This window comes from Schistocerca cancellata, chromosome 4 (genome assembly GCF_023864275.1).
Source record: "Schistocerca cancellata isolate TAMUIC-IGC-003103 chromosome 4, iqSchCanc2.1, whole genome shotgun sequence".
In the NCBI taxonomy this organism is placed as follows: Eukaryota; Metazoa; Arthropoda; class Insecta; order Orthoptera; family Acrididae; genus Schistocerca; species Schistocerca cancellata.
The window spans coordinates 645,938,653-645,963,218 of NC_064629.1; the positions used below are offsets into that span (position 1 = coordinate 645,938,653).

Here is a 24,566-nt window from a genome sequence, read left to right on the forward strand (position 1 = left end):
TAGGAACTCTTCAATCCAATCACACAATTGGTCTGATTAGTCCATATGCTCTTACTTTGTTCATTAAACGATTGTGGGGAACTGTATCGAACGCCTTGCAGAAGCCAAGAAACATGGCATCTACCTGGGAACCTGTGTCTGTGGCCCTCTGAGTCTCGTGGACGAATAGCGCGAGCTGGATTTCACTCGATCGGTTTTTTCGAAACCCATGCTGATTCCTACAAAGTACATTTCTAGTCTCCAGAAAAGTCATTATACTCGAACATAATACGTGTTCCAAAATTCTACAACTGATCGACGTTAGAGATTTAGGTCTATAGTTCTGCACATCTGTTCCACGTCCCTCCTTGAAAACGGGGATGACTTCCGGGTTGTATGGCCGTGGTCCACGGTACTTTTCTATCCCTGACGTTTCGTCCAAAGCTACGTTGGACATCTTCGGAGGTGCTCCTGGTTTATAGAGTAAACAGAGTGTTAGCACAAAAAACGAGGAAATTCTAAGCGAAAACAACGTAAGTAACACGAATTATAGGCGCAGTACCACGATGGAACAAAATAAGAATCTCAGACAAGTTGTCCCTATCAGAGCCGCTACTCCAATTAAACGGAGTACTCCAGGAATATCGACTAAGTCCACAGTTTTCTATCCTTGCGACGGTAGAAACTGTAAGAATACCCCAAAGGTACGATGTAATCTCACACTCACATGCAGACGATATTTTAATTGGCTCAAAAGACACTACAAAGCTACAAGAAACGATATGTAATATTGGAGCGTCAAACAGTATTCCAAAATAAACGTGGCAAAAATAGCAATAATGGTTCTCAGAAATGGAGTAAAAGCTCCTCCAACGGCAGAGATGCTCATTGTTGCTGTGGTCTTCAGTCCGAAGACGCAGCTCTCCATGCTGCTCTATCCCGTGCAAGCGTCTCCGAAGAACTACTGCAACCTACATCCTTCTAAATCTGCATATTGTATTCATCTCTCGGTCTATCGCTACGATTTTTACACCACTCTCTTCCCTCTAGTACTAAATTGGTGATGCCTTGATGTCTCAGAATGTGTCCCATCAACCGATCCTTTTAGTCAAGTGGTGTCACAAATTTCTTGTCTTCCCAATTCTATTCAGTACGCGATCTACCCATCTAATCTTCAGTATTCCTGTGTAGCACCTGATTTCCAAAGCCTCCATCCCCTTCCTGTCTAAACTATGTATGGTCCATGTTTCACTTCCATACAAATACCTTCACGAAAGACTTCTTAACACTTAAATCTATATTGGATATTAACAAATTTCTTTTCTTCAGAAATTCTTTCCTTGCCATCGCCAGTCTACACTTTATATCCTCTCTACTTCGGCGATCATCATTTATTTTGCTGCCCAAATAGCAAAACTCATCGACTACTTTTAGTGTCTCGTTTCCTAATCTAATTTCCTGAGTATCGCCTGATTTAATTTGACTACATTCCATTATTCTGTTTTTGCTTTTGTTGATGTTCATCCTATGCCCTCCTTTCAAGACGCTCTTCATTCCGTTCAGCAGCTCTTCCAAGTCCTTTGCTGATTCTGACAGAATTACAAAGTCATCTGCAAACCTCAGAGTTTTTCTTTCTTTTTTTCCCCTGAGCTTTAATTCCCAGTCAAAATTTGTTCCTGGCGTTCTTTACTGTTTGCTCAATGTCCAGATTCACTAGCATCGGGTATATGCTACAACCCTGTCTCGCTCCCTTCTCATAGACTGATCCCCTTTCATGTCCCTCGACTCTTATAACTACCGTCTGGTTCGTAACATGTAACAGAGAAAGCAATTGAATCAATAATGACTATTCACGAAATAAAACACATCAGCTACCTCAGCAATGGCACTCTTCAGACTCAATATCTCGCCAATATTGACGTACGACCAACACCGACTCAAAGGAAGGCCTCGGCGCTTGTTCGTGGCGTCACGTCAGCTATGCACGGCGAACGCCAGGTCTGTTGCAGGCAGAAACGAAACGCCTGGGCGTGCTTATCACTATAAATCTCTTATTTTTGGACAAAATGTTTGATATTGTTTTGGATTCTGCAGTTTTATTTAGATGAAAGATTTTCTTACTATCGTAAAGCTACAAATGAAGATCATAATTCTGTATTACTGAATCCTGTCGAAACAAACGTAGATCAATATGAGAAGATGCTTTGCCCCATTGCAAGCTTCGGAAATTTTACATTCAAGTAACTATATTTACTTGATCCATTTTGTTATCGAAACTTACCCGAACCCCCTTACAATGAACTCGTTTCTTTTATTTATTTTGCCGGCCGGTGTGGCCTTGCGGTTCTAGGCGCTTCAGTCTGGAACCGCGTGACCGCTACGGTCGCAGGTTCGAATCCTGCCTCGGGCATGGATGTGTGTGATGTCCTTAGGTTAGTTAGGTTTAAGTAGTTCTAAGTTCTAGGGGACTGATGACCACAGATGTTAAGTCCCATAGTCCTCAGAGCCATTTGAACCATTATTTATTTATTTATTTATTTATTTTCGTTTGACATCGTCACTGGAAATGTAAACTAATTTACATGTGTAAATGTCCAACTGTTGCCCGTCATTAGATTACAGCCGTTTTCAACGAAAGGAATTATAAACAGGAAACAAAATAGCTTCATACATCGAAAATACTGCTGAGCTTAAACTTTTTTAGCCGGCCGGTGTGGCCGAGCGGTTCTAGGCGCTTCAGTCTGGAACCGCGCGAGCGCAACGGTCGCAGGTTCTAATCCTGCCTCGGGCATGGATGTGTGTGATGTCCTTAGGTTAGTTAGGTTTAAGTAGTTCTAAGTTCTAGGGAACTGATGACCTCAGAAGTTAAGCCCCATAGTGCTCAGAGCCAGGTTTTAAACTTTTTTAAATGTGCACATTAGAAAAGATAAATATTCCCCTCTTGCAACTGAAAGGAGAAACTTTATAAGATAAAAAAAAATTTTATTTGATAAGACAAGTATCTCTCTTTTGCCTCTTCTTCTGACCCCCACCCCCTCCCCCAACGTGTACAATCGCAAGATATTTCATTAACATTCAGTGCTACTCACCCCATAGTCAATCAAGATACCTAAAGAAGAGCACCAATATGTTCACAGTTTCTTGTAAAAGCAACCCAGTACAAACATAATTTCCTCAGATTTACAAATAAGGTAAAGAAGCACGAATTCTGTTGCTGCTGGACCATGAAGTTGTTTTTGTATGTCAATCCTTAAAACAAGTGGAAATTTAAGTTTAGGAGTACACTATTTGTTAAGAAGTGTAATGAACTGCGCAATTAATTGATTGCAGAAATCTCTCAGAACAATTTATGTTGATCAACTAACGCCAATAGTTTCACATTTTCCTGTGTCAGAGAGGGACACACCACCATTATGAGTATGCCTGCAACAGACCTGGCGTTCGCCGTGCCTAGCTGACGTGACGTCACGAACAAGCGCCGAGGCCTTCCTTTGAGTCGGTGTTAGTACGACATACAAATCATCGGACCACATCTTATACTGAAAAGCCTAACAACACTAGAGTGAGTAAAGACAACCTATAAAAAAGGAAGCGATCGGAGGGTTGAAAACTACGGAATCCAGACTTGTATATCTACTGGCGAGGGAATCCTTCCTCAATCAAGACCTAAGTACAGAAGTGATGCTACCCTCAACCAACGCTCCGATAAGACTATTAAAAACATTGAAGGAAAAAAGGGAAGACATACCTACAGGATTTCACGGCACAGGGGCCACGATTGAACGGACACGGATAAACGAAAACTTGGAGATGAAACAGGTGATTATCAGTATGGTAGCTCATGATTTCTGTCACCTTACATGGAACGATGTATCATGAACCAAACTCAAGCTGTAAGTGTGAACTGCGTAACGAATATGCATACGAACTCTGCACTAAAAGGACACGGTCAGAAAGTGACTATGCAACCACAATGTGCAAAAAGTCTACTTTATAAACTTGTATGGCCAGTTGTCTGCAATAAATGTATTATTATAAAAGAGCATTTCTCAAAACGGATCGTTCAGGAATTGAATTCCGCCAACAGTTGTTTCTTTTCTGTCGAGGAAATTGTAAAAAGAAGTGGCTGCAAAACAGTCGACGGCGACAGGCGTCCACGTGTGCCGGAGGGCGGCTGGAATGCTGAACGAACCGCGAAATGGGAAGCTGCGGAGTGCAGCCTGTCCCAAGTAGCGGCAAACGGTCCCAATCCGGCGAGCGGGCCGCCGCGTGTCGCTGGGAACCAGTTGAGCCGAGGAATGTAGCCGAGTTGGAGAAGCAGTCACCAGGGGCGCTGCAGGCAGTCGCGTCCAGGTCACTGCTCAGCTCACATCCCAGGTAAGACGCTGCCGCGCCTTTCTTCGCGTGCTCGCTATGCTTTGTTAATACGCCAAAACATTTCTTCCCTCGTGCATCCTACGCCATCGCTACACCGTGCGCCTTACCGGAAGGGTTTGTCGTTACCGATGTCTCGGTGGTGCAGCGGCAGTTCTTCAGTTCGCGAGATGGGGTTTAGCGGAAAGCTTCTTCGCCCGAGGAAGGATATAGTAACGGTCAGTACCGGCCGGTGTAGTCGCAGGCCGTACGGAACATAATTGTGAACTCTGGAGGAAGATTTACACGCACTCTGCTCCCTGTCGTGGTGCTTTTACGGCGGCGTTAAGAATGTACTGAGACTGAACTGCGCAATCGGAATGTCCGGCGGGTGCCTTGTTCGAAAACTTTGAAATTCTATCCCTGCCAGAAATTTCTGAGTTGCAGCGATAATTTCGAAAAAAATTGACAATAATGAAATATATTATACCTTCTGTAGATTTCGTGTCGTGTCAATAGATAGATGTGGCGGAAGAGTAAGATGAACTGCTTTGCATGAAGTCTGTACCACTGTTTGCATTGTGTGTTTTCGAAACGTGACGTTCCAGCCGGTGCAGGAGTCACGTAGCTATGCGGAGGTTTGTCAACATCCTAATGGAAAGACAGGTACCGGTAGTTTACACCTGCTGACGCGCAGCAATCATTTTCCAGGAAACCCTGCGGAGACGATGCAACAGTTAGCCGCTCTCGGCCCCCGGCAGCCGCAGCGCAGCACCGCTCTCCGTCATTTCGAACTTGCTGAGCAGTACTTCCGTCCTTAGTTGCTTACACACGCTGTTCTGTCATCACGTAATTCTTTGGCGTGGCCGTTTTAATGTTATGCAGTTCTGTCCTGAGTCACCGTGAAGCGTAAAAATGTGACTCGACGAGAAACTAAACTTAAATTGATGTCTCTTCTTCTTAATTCTACTGATGACGAGGAGATTTAACGTGAATTTAATTTCTGGTCAAAAGTACGTGCGTTCGCCAATGTCGTAGAGCATATAAATCTCGCACTTTTCATACTGATATTAATCTAACTGCTGTCGATCGTCACAGTAGCGATACGAAGATGATTCTTAATTTCTACAACGGAACTCACTTCTTGGAATTTCCAAGGTAGGTTCTCGTGAGATGATAAAAGTCATTCTTACAGTGTATGCCGATCGAGATGTTTCCGTATCTGCTTCTCTCTTCCACAAATCACACAAGTCTGTGACCATTTGCCATTTGTGTTCCTTTTTCTTGTACACTCGACATCTCCGGTTAATCCGATCTTACACGAATCCCAAATATATATATATATATATATGCAGATATTGATCTTAGAGCACAAGTTTTCTGAGATATGGGCACCTACTTACAGAAATTGTCATTATATTACATACTGCCATCACACAACAATATGGACTGCGGCAAAAATTGTATGCCTAATCCCCTACGTTGAATCATTTGTCAGTGGGAGGAAACTGCATACGTATGTAATGAAATTTGATTGCGTTGCTCTTGTGCGTGTATACAGGTTGTGGGGTTTGCTCGACCACCGAGGACTTAACGTGTCCCCAGAATTATACGCTATTGCAGTTTTAAGAGAAAAGGGGGATACATTATTCAGCATAAGAGAATAACTGATATTAAGGGCCTTAAAAGAATGACGTAAATACCATCAGCCGGTACGCAGCGCAAAATAAGTTTGAAAGATTGTTTCATTCCGTACAACGCAAGGAAAAAGCAAGCATTTTAGCAACAGTCACTGCATTAAATTTTCCTATGAATACTTTCTCACCTTTCAGAAAGTGTGTGTGGTAGGACTCAAGTCGGCTACACATTTTTATATTAACGCATGCTACCACGTTCCTCAAATTTTCAGTCGTTTACCTTAACGTTCAGGAGAATAAAATTTATTTATAGCAGCAGTTGACGAATAAAACGTGAGACTGCTAACTAAAAATCGAGTGTAGAATGTACGTAAATACCTATAAGGAAGAAAATCATTTATCCATTCGAAAATTAGTTTCAGTATTACGGGGCGTTACCAGGTAAGATTAAATCAGAAAAGGTATCTGTTTCCTTTACTTTGATCGAAAAACCAGCTTACACAGACAGTTATGGTGACACCTTTAGTTTAACGTGGAATTTGGATCACATCGCTATTTAGTAGTTTTCATCTACACAGACCAGTGCCGCAAAAAAATCGTGTTAAGTGGCAAAATGCCTCAAACTGGAGCATTAAAGTGGTACGTGAAACACATAGAGTTCCTGCTAATTGCTAAAAGTAACAGTGAATGGAATAGCAAAACGCTTACTTTACAAGTAACGGTTGGACTTGCGCTTGTTAATAGTATATCAGCTAACTGGAGCGTAAAACACTAATGAAATCAGTCTTAGAATATTGGTCAAGCGTATACGATCCTGACGGGAATGTAATAGGACTACTGAAAGAAGATAATAGGAGGATTAGTCGTCAGCGGCCTTTGGACCAACACTAAAAATTACAAATTTCCTGAGTCAGCTTCCTATATGAAACCTAAGAATTCTGTATCCGTTGACGTAACAGTCAAATGGTTCAGGGCCGCGGGATCAGCCGACCGGTCTGAGGCGCTGCGGTCATGGGCTGTGCGGCTGGTCCCGGCGGAGGTTCGAGTCCTCCCTCGGGCTTGGGTGTGTGTGTTGTCCTTAGGTTAATTTACGTTATGTAGTGTGTAAGCTTAGAGACTGATGACCTTAGCAGTTAAGTCCCATAAGATTTCACACACATTTGAACAAATGGTTCAAATGGCTCTGAGCACTATGAGACTTAACTTCTGAGGTCATCAGTCGCCTAGAACTTAGAACTACTTAAACCTAACTAACCTAAGGACATCACACACATCCATGCCCGAGGCAGGTTTCGAGCCTGCGACCGTAGCGGTCGCGCGGTTCCAGACTGTAGCGCCTAGAACCGCTCGGCCACTCCGGCCGGCAGTAACAGTCACTAGGTAGAATTAAAACGCGCACAAAATGTATAAAGACGTTTAAATAATTACGTTTCCTACTCGCGGAACGTGATATAAGTTTTTTTTTTTTTTTTTTAATATGTAGACTTTCGGGACGTGCCCATACAGCCATTTCAATAGTGGAACGTCATTGCTGACAAAACGAACGTAAGGACAACACAACATCTACTCACTCACCAAGTAGGGAGAAATCTCCGACCCCGCCGTGAATCGAACTTGGGGCCCCTTCTGGTAGTAATCCGCCGCGCTGACCGCGCAGCTACCGAGACGGACAATGTAAAGGGAAGTTGATGCCAAATGAACGTATAACTCTAATCTTCCTTTCTTGAATAATGACGTTACAGTAAAAAGCATGCTTTCATTGATTTCCGGAACAAATTGATATCAGGCAGTGTCTCAGGATATAAAGAAATGTAAAATACGTGACGACTCTGGTAGTCTGGCCTATCTAACGTACAGAAGGAACAGCTGTCGGAGACATAAGTTTTATTTCCATCAATTTATGTCAGAATATCTCAAAGATCTTTGACATAGTACTACTTTTATTCAGAAAGATTTGATTTCCTGCCTCATGATCTATATTTATAATAACAATTTTCTGGCCTATCTAACGTACAGAAGGAACAGCTGTCGGAGACATAAGTTTTATTTCCATCAATTTATGTCAGAATATCTCAAAGATCTTTGACATAGTACTACTTTTATTCAGAAAGATTTGATTTCCTGCCTCATGATCTATATTTATAATAACAATTTTCTGGCCTATCTAACGTACAGAAGGAACAGCTGTCGGAGACATAAGTTTTATTTCCATCAATTTATGTCAGAATATCTCAAAGATCTTTGACATAGTACTACTTTTATTCAGAAAGATTTGATTTCCTGCCTCATGATCTATATTTATAATAACAATTTTCTGGCCTATCTAACGTACAGAAGGAACAGCTGTCGGAGACATAAGTTTTATTTCCATCAATTTATGTCAGAATATCTCAAAGATCTTTGACATAGTACTACTTTTATTCAGAAAGGTTTGATTTCCTGCCTCATGATCTATATTTATAATAACAATTTGATAGGAGCTCGTGGCAATTTCTCGTTATGTGGCTTGGGTAAGCCAAAAATACAATGAATGGTGTCTGAAACTTGGTTACTTGAGTTACTCAGAGACAGTGTCAGGCTGACAGTTAAGGGGAGGACGGTGTTCGCTCCCGCCCGGAGCTCGTGAAAGATGTGCGGCGACGCAAAAGCTGCCAGCTGGGGCTGCGTCCCTGAAGATGGGCGACCTCAGCCAGCAGCACTCAGCAGTGTTCGCCTGCTCGCAGCGCGGCCTTGGCTAATGCGCCGGCCGGCGGCCGCTCCATTCTGACCTACCTGCGAAAATCGGGCCACTGCACTCTCGCAGCTCCACTTAACTCACAGATGCTTATCCGGATAATCCAAACACCTGGCCGAACATCGTCGATAACGCGTTCAACCGTAGTTAGCTGAGGTTCGTCGTGGATTGGGGGCGTACAAGTCGGTGAACGTTTTAGAGAACAGTTTTTTATACCGCTCACCACGCAGTTCAGCACTCAGTTTCGTCAATCGTGGTGGAGCAGGAAAGCCAGTTCCTTCTCCGCTCGAAAATTTTCCTCATATTCTCCGTCATGTTCAAGAACACCGCCCGAACGGGTCAAGGGGGTGTTGGAATTTGTGGGTTGGGAAGAGGTATTTGATGTTCCACTCTTTAACCACAGCGAACACACCTAGTAGGTTAGTGAAAAAAAAAATACGAGTTTGTCGAGTATCGGACGAGATTTGCGACAGGGTTCAAGACTTCCTTGGAGATAGAACTCGACACGTTTCTCTTAACGGACAAAGTCGACAAATGGTTCAAATGGCTCTGAGCACTATGGGACTTAACAGCTGTGGTCATTAGTCCCCTAGAACTTAGAACTACTTAAACCTAACTAACCTAAGGACATCACACACATCCATGCCCGAGGCAGGATTCGAACCTGCGACCGTAGCAGTCGCGCGGCTCCGGACTGCGCGCCTAGAACCGCGAGACCACCGCGGCCGGCACAAAGTCGACAGATGTATAGATAATATCCGGAGTACCCCAGGGAAGTGTGTTGGGAACGTTGCTGTTTATAATGTATATAATGATGTAGTAGAAAGCGTCAGAAGCTCTTTAAGACTGTTCGCAGAAGATGCGTTTGTCTATACGAAAATAGCAACGCCAGAAGACAGGATCGATTTGAAGAATGACCTACAGAGAATTGATGGACGATTCTGGCAGTTGACCCTGAACATAAATAAATATAACATATTGGACATACCTAGGAAAATAAATCCTCTACAATACAACTACGCTATTGACGACAATCTCCTAGAAACAGTATCTACTGTAAAATATCAAGGAGTAACTGTTCAGAGCGACTTTGAATTGAATAACCAAATAAAACATATAGTAGCAAAAGCAGATGCCAGACTGAAATTCGTAGGAAGGATCTTCCGCAAATGTAACTCATCCACGAAGTGGCATACAAGGAGCTTGTTCGACCGATTCTTGAGTATTGCTCATCACTGTGAGATCCTTACCAGCAAGGGCTGATTGTAGAGATAGAGAAGATCCACCGAAGAGCGGCGCGTTTCGTCACGGGATCGTTTAGTCGGCGCCAGTGCGTTACAGAGGTGCTCATCAAACACCAGTGGCAGGCGTTATAAGAGAGGCGTTGCAATCACGGAGATGAAATTTCGAGGGGGCACTTTTCTGGAAGAGTCAGACAACATATTACTTCCCCCACACGACGAGAAAATTCGAGGAATTAGAGTGAATACGAAGGCTTACCGACAATCATCTTTCCTATGCGCCATTCACGACTGGAAAAGGGTAGGGAGGTCAGTTAGTGGTACCAGAAGTACTCTCCGCCACACACCGTTAGTTGCGGTGCATTTTAACGAAGACGGTCCACTTGGTAGAGAACTATACGCGTGTTATCTTATTTTCATGTTCACCTGCTGTACAGACACTTGCAGAGTATTTATGCAGATGCAGACACTATCAGTAGTATAAAAATAACAAATTGTCATCGTAAGCAGTCCAATTTAGTGTATTAATATCGTACTGCGCGTTTCGTGTCTTTGAACGTCATCTTCAGGAACATGTCTTCTTCAGCATCTGGGCAGGGGTCTGTCTAAGCAATATCTCTGTGATCTAATGACATGGTATACTGAAATAGAGAAACACAAGGGAACGATCTCTATGGATTCAAATTCCCGTCTAATCACAATTATTTAAATTTAGCGTGGCTTCCGTAAATCACATTAGGAGAATAGTGAGAGTGTATCTTCCAAAGCGCCGTGACAAACATCTCACTCAAGACTTATCCAAGAAATCTTTTATTCCATCTCTAACCATATCGATGTCGACTGTACGTTAAACCTTTTATTCTTTCATTTTCGTTATTTGCCATTTATACACAGGACGCCATACAGGTATTCTTGCTACACAATTCGCCATTACAGAAATTATTTAATACAGTTATCTATATCAATCGAACGTTGTTTGACACCCCAGACACTATACCAAACTTATAGTTAATCTTGTAGTTAATCTTTTTAGCGACTGCTTGGAGACTCCAAATATAAGGAAATACATAGTATTGTGCGTAAATAGTGGAAATCCACTATGTATTTTGACTGTCTTATTCTGGGTATAGTAAACTGGTCAGTCGCGTTTGTCTAATACTTCGGAGTGCCCATTCAGCGGAGAGAAGCCTGAACGAACAAGAAGAAATAAAGGGGCTGTGCTAATGAGGGGCTATGATCAAATTGTGGCACATTAAGGAAATGTAACGCGTTTACAACTGAACGTTAAACCGGCTTGTGCTTATCCGTGCTGGAGAATGTCCGAAATATCGTTAAGCAAACGTCGGCCGAAAATCCCGAGACAGAAGCCAACAGGCAGGATGTTGTCCTGAATTATTCGGTAAAGTTAGTAGAACAGCTCTGTGCATACTGCCAGCGAATTCCTTTGAGATACAGGACTGCGGGCTGAGGAAGCCACTGTGCATGATACAGGACTTTATGTTCAGAGAATCCGTCGTTGATCACGATGCCAAGAAAGCATTGCTTCCTACGGAAGAGGCTAGGCAAGTTATCAAACATGTGGATACGCAATGAGAATTATTTCTTCTGCATTCTCTCCTCAGATCGAATCATCAGACATACGGAGACGCAATGAGAATTATTTCTTCTGCATTCTGTCCTCAAATCGAATCATAAGGCAGCCAGAAGTACTGATTTCAAAAATTACTCTGAGCACTATGGGACTTAACTTCTAAGGTCATCAGTCCCCTAGAACTTAGAACTACTTAAACCTAACTAACCTAAGGACATCACACACATCCATGCCCGAGGCAGGATTCGAACCTGCGACCGTAGCGGTCGCGCGGTTCCAGACTGTAGCGCCTAGAACCGCTCGGCCACTCCGGCGGGCTGCACTGATTTGAAATGCCATGAGCATAAATAAAATTGATGACAAAGACCTAACAAGTTAACACCAGGCGTTACCTTAGTTTTCTCGCTAATATTATGAGCTATTCACATAACAGAAACTGTAATGCAGAAAACATGTGCCTTCATGTCGAAATCTGAGAAATATTTTCTGTTTAACACAGTGTTATAGGAAAGATTGTTGAGAACGGGGGAAAGGAAAGGAGATTAAAATCACAGCCCACCGATAACGAAGCACATAGCACACACGTGAGTCTTAGGCAGATCCATCACTATTACAACTTCAAAACTTGCTCTGTGTGTGGATCCAGCCAAAGGCCTTGCTGCGGTAGTAACACCGGTTCACGCCATATCATCAATTTTTAGCGCTGTCGGTGTTGGTTAGTTCAAATGGCTCTGAGCACTATGGGACTTAACTGCGGACGTCATCAGTCCCCTAGAACTTGAACTACTTAAACCTAACTAACCTAAGGACATCACACACATCCATGCCCGAGGCAGGATTCGAACCTGCGACCGTAGCGGTCACACGTTTCCAGACTGTAGCGCCTAGAACCGCACGGCCACTCCGGCCGGCTGTTGTTTAGTATCTGGATGGGTGGCCGGCTGGGTCTACCGAGGGCTGTTGACAAGCGGGGTGCACTCAGGCCTTACGCGGCAAACTGAGGAGCTACTTGATTGAGAAGTAGCGGCTCCGGTCTTGTAAACTGACAACGGCTGGGAGACTCAAATGGCTCAAATGGCTCTGAGCAGTATGGGACTTAACATCTATGGTCATCAGTCCCCTAGAACTGAGAACTACTTAAACCTAACTAACCTAAGGACAGCACACAACACCCAGTCATCACGAGGCAGAGAAAATCCCTGACCCCGCCGGGAATCGAACCCGGGAACCTGGGCGTGGGACGGCTGGGAGAGCGGTGTGCTGACCATATGCCCCACCATACCGCATCTACTGACGGCTTTGAGATAAGGATAACACAGCAGTCGGTCGGTAACGTTGCGCCTTTAAGGCCCGTTCGGATGAAGTTTAGTTTCGTGTGTGGGTCCAGAATCACGTGTAAAGAAAAAAATATTTTTCTTCATTCGCTTTCCTCTTACTTTCACTTTCGTGTAAGGAAGCTGTGGAGCACGAAATTACCACTTCTCACAACAGTGACAGTGGCATGGTAGTTATGGTAACTGCTCGTAACAGGTGGTCACTGTTCCGAACTTGATACAGGACGTACAAATTTTTAGCTATCAAAGTTACAAATGTAATTGCTAACATTATTTTGTTAGCCAGGTGGTACATTCTAGCAACTCCTTACCTTATGATTTTGTACCCTTGCGAATATATAAGTTAAATATGTTTCTATTTCGTCCAGACATCAGATGCAAGCAAATAAAAATATAGGTGAATTCACTTTCATCGTGCGTACACCCTTTGTCGTTCATACAGTAGTTTCCATTGTCATATGTATCTCGATGCCACTAATTTGCTGCTTGAAGCGGCAGTTTCTCACTCAGACAAAAAAGAGTCCATCGATCATGTGCCCGTTCTTTCGTCGTTGACAGTTTGACAGCGAGACAATAGCCAGAGCTCTCCTCCGAAAACAAGGTGCAGCATGTCGCGATGAGAATCGTATTTGGTTTGAAGTGAATTCATAGATTCTTCACAACCTTTGAGCCTGTTCCCATCACACAACTAGACCATTCCATTGCCAGGAAAAATATGCAATAATAAATAATGGTTTAAAAATTAAGTTCCATCGATATATCGGTTGTATTAAAATACCTTCCGGAATGCAGCTTCATCCGATAAACATAACTATCTCACAAATACTCATACGTACATAAATCAAACGTTTTTTTACAGGTTGCTAATTAAATTTGAATAAACAGTCTATGGGTAAAGCTTCGTACGAGCAGTTAATAATATTTTAATATGAATACTTCTTAAATAGCCAAAAGAAAGGACCCAACATCTAATGTATTTGTATTCGCTCATGATGGAATGGTTCGGTGTGTGTCAGAAGTGGAAATACGAACTAAGTTAAATAAATACAAAACTGAACTCCGTCCGAACAGGCCATGGAAGGCTCAACGTTACCGACTGACCGCCGGGTCATCCTCAAACAATACGCGTCACTGGATGTTGATAAGGAGGGCCATGTGGTCAGCACACTGCTGTCCCGACCGTTGTCAGTTTTCGTGACCGGAGCCGTTACTTCTCAGCCAAGTAGCTCCTCAATTGGAGGGTCGCCTATCCAAGTGCTAGTCAAGACCGACAGCACGTAACTTTGGTGATCTGACTGGAACAGGTGTTAAAAAGAGATTAGTGTTTAACGTCACGGAGCCAACGAGGTCATTAGAGACGGGGCACAAGCTCGGATTAGAGAAGGAAGAAGAAGGAAATCGGTCGTGCCCTTTCAAAGGAATCATCCCGACATTTGGCTTAAACGATTTAGGAAAATCACAGAAAACCTAAATGTGGATGGCCGGACACCGGTTTGAACCGGCGTCCTTCTGAATACGACTCCAGTATGCTAACCACTGCGCTATCTCGCTCGGTGAACCAGTGTTATAACTGAGGCACTAGATATTTGATATCTGGCTTAAGGAAACTGTGGCATGGGTTTCAAAATCAGCGAAATAAGTGTTGAGCAGATATTTTCTAATAGTGCAATTAAGAATTGGAAACGAAGGAGCAAAGACCGTGAACAGCTTGTATTCTTTAGATAGAGTTAATTCTTCAGATAATACCATATGACAAGACAGCGGCACAGAAATACAAAAAGCTCCAGAATTCTGCCGTATAGAATTTCAGATGCTTAGGAAGGAAAAACATTTCCACACATTTCGAACATCAGGCTGTATAAAACGCATTTTGTATCTATATTTACGTATGGTTTGATCAGCAAGGAGTAATCTCCAGATAACAGTTCCATAGCTCTTACCCGCAAAAGACAAAAATGGATAAAATGAAGATATCCAACAATACCCAGGATTAGAGGCAAGACGGCTGAAGTAAAAAAGATTACAGTGGTACGTACGGTTATATGAAAACAATTAATTTCTACTTGACAGCTCGAGTATTATTTTAGCTTTATGTTACTGGAGGGAGTCCTAGAAAACCTCCGCGTTGTACGAGGCATCCGTGAAGAAATATGGTTCAGTCTGATGACGCGCCAGTACATTTTGCACTAACGTTTCTACGGTACCTTCGGGGGGCTGTTCATAGATAACGGCAGACTCCATCCTTGTCCGTCCAGATCCGCAGATGTGACTCCTATAGACTTTTTATGACGGGGTAAATACTGAGTCTTGTTTATGAAATCCCTCAAGAGGGAGATTTGGTGGTACGAGTGATAGGGGCGGCAAAAATAATTCACCGATAGCAGTACACGGTGGTTGCCGTATCGAGCCGTTTTGTTGTTAATTGTGTTGTAGTCTTCAGTCCATGGATTGGTTTGATGCAACTCTCCATGCTACTCTATCCTCTGCAAGCCTCTTCATCTCCGAGTAACTGCTGCAGCCTACATCCTTCTGACTCTGCTTAGTGTATTCATCTCTTGGCCTCCCTCTACGATTTTTACCCTCCACGCTGTCCTCCAGTACTACATTGGTGATCCCTTGATGCCTCAGAGCATGTCCTACCAACCGATCCCTTCTTCTAGTCAAGTTGTGCCACAAACTCCTCTTCTCCCCAGTTCTATTCAATACCTCCTCATTAGTTATATGATCTACCCATCTAATCTTCAGCATTCTTCCGTAGCACCACATTTCGAAAGCTTCTATTCTCCTCTTGTCTGAACTATTTATCGTCCATGTTTCACTTCCATACATGGCTACACTCCATACAAATACTTTCAGAAACGACTTCCTGACACTTAAATCAATACTCGATGTTAACAAATTTCTCTTCTTCAGAAACGCTTTCCTTGCCATTGCCAGTCTACATTTTATATCCTCTCTACTTCGACCGTCATCAGTTATTTTGCTCCCCAAATAGCAAAACTCCTTTACTACTTTAAGTGTCCCATTTCATAATTTAATTCCCTCAGCATCGCCTGATTTTATTCGACTACATTCCATTATCCTCGTTTTGCTTTTGTGTATGTTCGTCTTATATCCTCCTTTCAAGACCCTGTCCATTCCGTTCAACTGTTCTTCCAAGTCCTTTGCTGTCTCTGAGAGAATTACAATGCCATCGGCAAACCTCGAGATTTTAATTTCTTCTCCCTGGATTTTAATTCCCACTCCAAATTTTTCTTTTGTTTCCTTTACTGCTTGCTCAATATACAGATTGAATAACATCGGGAATATGCTACAACCCTGTCTCGCTCCCTTCTCAATCATTGCTTCCCTTTCCTGGCCCTCGTATCTTATAACTGCCATCTGGTTTCTGTACAAATTGTAAACAGCCTTTCGCTCTCTGTACTTTATCCCTGCGACCTTCAGAATTTGAAAGAGAGTATTCCAGTCGCCGTTACCTAAAGCTTTCTCTAAATCTAAAAATGCTATAAACGTAGGTTTGCCTTTACTTAACCTACCTTCTAGGATAAGTCATAGGTTCAGTATTGCCTCGCGTGTTCCTACATTTCTACGGAATCTGAACTGATCTTCCCCGAGGTTGGGCTTTACCAGTTCTTAACTGTGTAGCATAAACATAAACCTAAGATTTAAAAAAGTCAATTTTGTTTTCTTTATAACATGGAAATGGATCCTTTCCAGACGTAATCTCCCATGTAAGTCTCGTTTACTACAGTCTCTGGAAGCGTACAATAAGAACTGTGAAACACTCTGCAGATGAAATCAATAGTAGACTTAGCATTTCCTCTTTGCACTAAGCTATATCACATACAATATTTGCTGATTTTATTTCTAATCTATCATTGTTCAGACTGCCCCATACCGAGGTAGATACACGCACCGTAGCGCGATGGCGCTCGATCCCAAAGTGATGGGTTCGAATCATAGTCGTGATACAAATTTTCATGATCAATGTTTGGCATGATAGGAATGAAGAGGTGTCGGCATAAAATATCTAATTATCAGACCTTTATCCATCCTCTGCGTCAAGTCCCAAACTTCCTCACAGTGTCTGACGTACTGAGGGCGAAGATATCTGAAAATGTTGATAATAAGCCATCCATGGATAACCCTGACTTTATTAGAGGATAGCCTAAGTGTTGATATTCTATTTCCTCCTCTCCCTTCCTAGAAAGTTTTATTATAAAACCATTAGGATCGCCTACTTCTCCTTTCACCTAATCCGTTTCGAGCTGATCGGGCTTTCAGAAAATTTATTTTATTTTTTTCGCCCCCTTTTAAGACACACAACATGGGACAGGCAAATTGCCAAGTTGAGATGTTGATCGGATGATGAAGCAGATAATGTATAGAAATGTGTGGACTTGTCCTCATATAGCGAAGATAGCTGTACACGTTAAAATAGACGAAGATGTCGCGTATCTCTGCCAGCGGATTCCTGCACTTGGGGACGTTTTTCTTGTTGTCGAGCCATCTTATTATGATGCACATATGGCACATACTTGTAACAATGGAAACAATCGTACAATATGCGTTAGATGAGTATGTGCCAAGCAAGATCGTAAGAGATGGAAAAGAGCCACCGTGGTACAACAACCGAGTTAGAAAACTGCTGCGGAAGCAAAGGGAACTTCACAGCAAACATAAACATAGCCAAAGCCTTGCAGACAAACAAAAATTACGCGAAGCGAAATGTAGTGTGAAGAGAGCTATGCGAGAGGCGTTCAATGAATTCGAAAGTAAAGTTCTATGTACTGACTTGGCAGAAAATCCTAAGAAATTTTGGTCTTATGTCAAAGCGGTAGGTGGATCAAAACAAAATGTCCAGACACTCTGTGACCAAAATGGCACTGAAACAGAGGATGACAGACTAAAGGCCGAAATACTAAATGTCTTTTTCCAAAGTTGTTTCACAGAGGAAGATTGCACTGTAGTTCCTTCTCTAGATTGTCGCACAGATGACAAAATGGTAGATATCGAGATAGACGACAGAGGGATAGAGAAACAATTAAAATCGCTCAAAAGAGGAAAGGCCTCTGGACCTGATGGGATACCAGTTCAATTTTACACAGAGTACGCGAAGGAACTTGCCCCCCTTCTTGCAGCGGTGTACCGTAGGTCTCTAGAAGAGCGTAGCGTTCCAAAGGATTGGAAAAGGGCACAGGTCATCCCCGTTTTCAAGAAGGGACGTCGAACAGATGTGCAGAACTATAGACCTATATCTCTAACGTCGATCAGTTGTAGAATTTTGGAACACGTATTGTGTTCGAGTATAATGACTTTTGTGGAGACTAGAAATCTACTCTGTAGGAATCAGCATGGGTTTCGAAAAAGACGGTCATGTGAAACCCAGCTCGCGCTATTCGTCCACGAGACTCAGAGGGCCATAGACACGGGTTCACAGGTAGATGCCGTGTTTCTTGACTTCCGCAAGGCGTTCGATACAGTTCCCCACAGTCGTTTAATGAACAAAGTAAGAGCATATGGACTATCAGACCAATTGTGTGATTGGATTGAGGAGTTCCTAGATAACAGGACGCAGCATGTTATTCTCAATGGAGAGAAGTCTTCCGAAGTAAGAGTAATTTCAGGTGTGCCGCAGGGGAGTGTCATAGGACCGTTGCTATTCACAATATACATAAATGACCTGGTGGATGACATCGGAAGTTCACTGAGGCTTTTTGCAGATGATGCTGTGGTGTATCGAGAGGTTGTAACAATGGAAAATTGTACTGAAATGCAGGAGGATCTGCAGCGAATTGACGCATGGTGCAGGGAATGGCAACTGAATCTCAATGTAGACAAGTGTAATGTGCTGCGAATACACAGAAAGATAGATCCTTTATCATTTAGCTACAAAATAGCAGGTCAGCAACTGGAAGCAGTTAATACCATAAATTATCTGGGAGTACGCATTAGGAGTGATTTAAAATGGAATGATCATATAATGTTTATTGTTGGTAAAGCAGATGCCAGACTGAGATTCGTTGGAAGAATCCTAAGGAAATGCAATCCGAAAACAAAGGAAGTAGGTTACAGTACGCTTGTTCGCCCACTGCTTGAATACTGCTCAGCAGTGTGGGATCCGTACCAGATAGGGTTGATACAAGACATAGAGAAGATCCAACGGAGAGCAGCGCGCTTCGTTACAGGATCATTTAGTAATCGCGAAAGCGTTACGGAGATGACAGAAAAACTCCAGTGGAAGACTCTGCAGGAGAGACGCTCAGTAGCTCGGTATGGGCTTTTGTTGAAGTTTCGAGAACATACCTTCACCGAGGAGTCAAGCAGTATATTGCTCCCTCCTACGTATATCTCGCGAAGAGACCATGAGGATAAAATCAGAGAGATTAGAGCCCACACAGAGGCATACCGACAATCCTTCTTTCCACGAACAATACGAGACTGGAATAGAAGGGAGAACCGATAGAGGTACTGAAGGTACCCTCCGCCACACACCGTCAGGTGGCTTGCGGAGTATGGATGTAGATGTAGATGTAGATGTAGATATATCGCTTGTTTCAAACGCCCTGAACTATCCTGAGAAAGTTCTTGTAGGATGACATCCCAGAGTGCCCCAGAGAGCATCCCAGAGTGCCCCAGAGAGCTAAAACACCAAGAAGAATCGCTTCTCGGCTTTTGACAAGATCAATGTGTAGTAGTATATTATAAATCTTTAAAAACTGGAAGGGCAAGTTTCTTTATATTTATGTATGCGTGGAGTATGATGAGTTCTTGCAGATTGTAACTCTGTGTTCAGCTCAATTTAGATTTGACATACTGTTACTCCTAGCCTCTTCGCCGAGGAAGGGAAATATACGCGTCTCACATATACTCCAACATACGTGGTGTAATTACAGTCGGTCTGAAATAATGGCACATCATTGACGTACAATTCAGAGAGTATCGAAGCCAACGCCGAACAGTGTGGGACACTTGATACTGGCTCCATTGAGACTAAAGATCCAGATTGTGAGCTAAGTTTCAGATAACTTGCCGGTTTGGGCATACAAGGTTGATTCAGCGAACGTTCAAGTTGTGAGAGGTAAAAAGGGACGATAGAAAAAAAAAAACTTTTTGCTGATTTCTACACTCATACATCCAGGCACTTGGTGTATCACAAATTAAGACTCGTTTACTCATGCGTGCATATTCGCATAAAACAGCTGTAAAGACTTTGAACTACGTGTTGTATTATCACCTCATGCTTAAGGTGTGTTGTTACTACGTAATATCTTAGTCTGAAATAAAAAAAACTATTGTTGGTACTATTCCACAGCTAAAAACAGTTGCGCATATATATGATGGATATGAAGGACGGTCACAAACGTAGGATACGTCCAGTCACCCTTACTGACGTTATCTGTTCCGTATCTTATTGTTACTATTTGGCTACAATAGGAAATAGATGTGTATCTTAATTAAGAAGCTATTACCACATAGGGCAGATTGACTCATCTCTTCCACTGAACACAAAATAATGCCAAAATACATTATTTGTCTTAGATTTGTGTCTTATTGGCAATTTGACGTAACAGTCATAAATTAATACCGAGAGGGAATCATTCATTAAAATTTTTGAAACGTGCAACCTTCCAAAAAAACTTTCATAGATGTGATGCTTCAGGCATATATGCAAGTAAGGTTATTTTTGTTTATCCTTGGTTGATTAGGGAATAACTATAATCAAATATTTCTAGTTTTCATTTTTAAGTGACCACAATTACGTTCAATCTTCCGATGTCGCATATCTTTATCGGAGGATTCCTGTAGTTGATGATGCTTCTCTTATTACCGTTCCAGCTATGATGCTTCTTTCGATTTAGACAAAATGAAGCCAGTAGCTATGGAAGTATTTAGATTTTTTTTATAGCTGCAATCTGTCAGCCACAATGAGATTACTGAAATTTTGACCATCCATGTGAATGACTTTAAATGGCGTAGTAACTTGAGCCTTCATCATTGTTTTCTACATATTGCCCAGTGCAGATACCTTCCTTAGCGTTTAACGTCTAGTCAACAGTGAAGTCATTAGAGACAGCGAACGCTCTCGAACTGGGGAAGGATAAGGAGGAAAGTCGGCCGTGTTCTCTTAAACGAAACATCCTGGCATTCACCTTAAGCGATCCAGGGAAATTTCACGATTTACACGAATAATAACTGTCACCTGTTTACGAAAATTCTCAGAAGCTGAAGTGTAGCTGCATTTGATGATACACCGCAACTGTTAAAAACGTTTCTCTGCCTCGTGATGGCTGGGCGTTGTGTGCTGTCCTTAGGTTAGTTAGGTTTAAGTAGTTCTAAGTTCTAGGGGACTGATGACCATAGCTGTTAAGTCCCATAGTGCTCTGAGCCATTTGAACCATTTTTTTGTTAAAAACGTTTTAAGATTGTGTTGCAAAATGAAAAACTTTTGAATCTAGTTGGTACCCACATAAATAGTATGTAAACCAAAATTCTTACTCTTGTTTTGGTGAATATCCGGCGTTGGAATGTTTAATTAAAACAGAATCTAAAAATAGTTGTTTGTGGCCAAATTGTGTGTGAGACTGAAAAGTTTTCGACTGACGCTGGGTTCTTAGATTACACAAAGAGTAACATAGCTTCATATCAGGTCCGAAGTAAATTCTCCGTACCGTCAAATGTGTGATCAGTCTGGTTGTAGCTTTTTTCAGCTTCGTAGAAAGAGAGAGCTCTGTTCCACTAGCACCGACCTTGAAAGGTTTGCATCAGCTTTCTTACATCAGGTGGCTGATTCAAAACTCCGATAACTCTGTGTCTGTTAACTATAAGAATTCGTTAAATTGGATTGTATAAAGATGATTAAGAAAGGATATGTAAAAATCGTAACGGATTGATAGTGTCTCTGAGTGAACGAGCCCAAGAGTTGAGACTGTCGATCTCTGAATGGGCGAACAGAAATGTTACTGGCACTCAAAGACAAATAAAGCTTAGGAGTGATGGGAGAATTGACCTGAGTTTATAGCTGCATCTCCGCCGGGGTTCAGAGTGGTGGTCTTACTGTTGAAGGCAGTTGCTGTAAATAGGGAAGCAATGCGTGGTACTGTTCGGCCTAAACAGTAAATGTGAGATGGGACGCCTCGTATTAACCACGTAACGCTTAACAAGAGGCGTGAAGAAGTAGCCTTATTTAGTAGGAACTACTAGTGTTGGCTGTCGTAAACACTGGCAGTTCATTGGCGGCATTTGACGCCTCTCGTGCAACAGTTAACTTTGGCTGGGCAAGTTGGCTCAAATCAGGCAGCTTTGTATAAAACCGCTAGGTTGTAGACATTAGTGTGCAATTCTAGAGAGAATAAATGTGTCCATCATATGCAGCTTGACTGTTTTCTTTTGGAATATTCCTATTTTTAGAAGGTTAACCAGCCCGTAAATTATGAATGTGTCTGTAAAATCACATATATGAAACAGAGTCAAAATCTCCTCTCAGAAAGTGTATAAAGCACAGAAAGAAACAAGTTTAAGGTCTTATAGAGGACAGTAGTTTTATAATGTTCCATGAAGGTGCTGCCAGTAACTACATTTTGTCTCCCTTGATGCACATAAAGTGCATAAGACCTGTGTTCATGTTTTGGCTGAGAGAATCACGGCATTTAATGCCTAAGTTTTGTAGTTACAATCATTGATAATCGTTTTCATTGTAATTGCCCTTCAGATGCATATGTTAAGAGTAATAAAATTTGCAGAAGTTCTCGATATGTTGTAACTGCGCCGTATGATGTGAAGTGCGTTGTGGATTCGATTTTACAGTATCGATTCTATGCTCATTAATACTGTAAAATATTTTCCAGTTACTGGACGAACAGTGTCAACTGTAGACTCCAAATAATGTGGGTCCGGAAGAATGATGCCAGTGGAAATGTACCGCCATTAACAAGTATAAATAGTAACTGAAATTCTGACCCTGTAGTAACCATTTTTCGAAGGAAAAATAATTAACATGGGGATCTATGGTTTATTATTAATTTACTGGTCACTGGACTGTTCACAAAACGACATGTTAGCAGAGTAGGTGGCTCGGGACGCCGTAATGTGAAAAAGAACATAATCCACCCATAATGAGCTGATGGATGAAGCGGTCAACTGTTTCCATTCATGACAAAGTTGTCACAGAAAAGCAATAGGTGAAGTATGATGTAAGATAGACTGCACGGCGATTACTAGGAATATCACTTTAGCTCAAGGTAACATTGCACAGACGCTCATCTACTTATTCCCGTAAATCACGAAACTTTCTTTTTTTTTAGGAATAAATGTGTTTTGAATTAGTCACACTTCCCTAACGCGCAATGCGCCGTTCGTGGAAACCGTGCTGGCAACAGCCGCCAGAAAGCAAAACGTGCAGAATGGCATCTATTACGACAGTGGCTACTCGGATGTAACGTGCTTTCGTCGAAGGGTCTTTAATGGGACGTTAAGCCCATCCGGTACTGTGAGAGTGGAATTCTCGAATCAGGCTGTCTTTTCTATTGGATGGCTGCTGATGGAACGCGTGTGCATAGTTGTGCAGACACCCGTGACGTGCAGATCCAAAAAACGAGCTCTGAACAAGTGCGACCGGTACTGCTCTTGTTGTTTTGTGTACTTGGTCGTTGTTACAAATAACAAACCGGTTGAAACAAACAGGAGGTCGAGCAACATCTTCCGGTAAGTCCTGCTGAGGATATTCTTTTTGGTATAATCAAAAGCACACCAGATCACTGTTACTACAGAAAGAGTAAAACGACCTCACAGGCCAACTAAACGCCTGCCGTTTAACTGATCGTGTAGCTGATAATTATGGGACTCTTACTCCTACTTGTGTGCAATGTGTTGTTCAACTCTTCATTTAAGGTATGTAACCATTCGAGAGAGAGAGAGAGAGAGAGAGAGAGAGAGAGAGAGAGAGAGGGGGGGAGGGTTCTCTCTTATTCGCCGACAAATGTCTGCAAACATGAACAGCATCAATAATACCGAATAGAAGAGAAGTGCCCCTCAAATTATCCTTGTAAAGTCCCTCTTGCATAAACTGTTCCATATTATCGCACCAAATGATAAACACAGGCCATAGTGCGAATTTATTGCAAAGAGAAGGTGGCGTTCTTGATAATTTAAGTACATTTAAGAGATTTTTATTATTCATTACCATGTTAAAGACATTCATTGTGTCACACAGGAGACAGCGTGAAAAAAAGTCAGCCTATACACACTGTTGTCGGTCAAAACGTACCTCATTCTGTTGTCTCGACGATTTGGCACTAATTCCTAAGGACTGCGAATATATTCCGAAAGTCTAAGTAAGGAGGTTTAAGAAAGATATGTGCCAGAGATAAGTGTCATTTGGCCCTACAAGCAAAACAGAACCGCCCTGGAAATGCACAGCTGTTAGCAAACAACGCTGTAACAGTTGTAGGCGCAATTAAATAGAGCAAAATAGTATACAGGAGGCTTCAGGCTGCTTGCTGCTTGTGGCATTGTGAAGTGATTTTAGAAAGACCTCGTGTAGAATGTACTAGCCAAAAGTTTTATTGAATTGACCAAAACAGTATCAGTAGCCTTTCTAATGGCCAGTGATAATCTTAAACTCTCTGTGAGGTTAATAGTTAGTGTCAGACCAGACCCCGAACCTTACACATTTTCCCTTTCACGGGCAAATGCTCT

General features: G+C 42.3%; 1 protein-coding gene across 1 annotated transcript in view; it reads left to right on the top strand.

Annotated features, from left to right (window-relative positions):
- Positions 1–4,227: 4,227 nt before the first annotated feature.
- LOC126183706 (neurofilament heavy polypeptide-like) overlaps positions 4,228–24,566 on the top strand; it is a 399,419-nt gene continuing 379,080 nt past the window's right edge. Inside the window, exon 1 of the mRNA XM_049925891.1 lies at positions 4,228–4,356. The gene's annotated coding sequence lies outside the window, so the exon portion shown is untranslated. The remainder of the gene's footprint in view (positions 4,357–24,566) is intronic.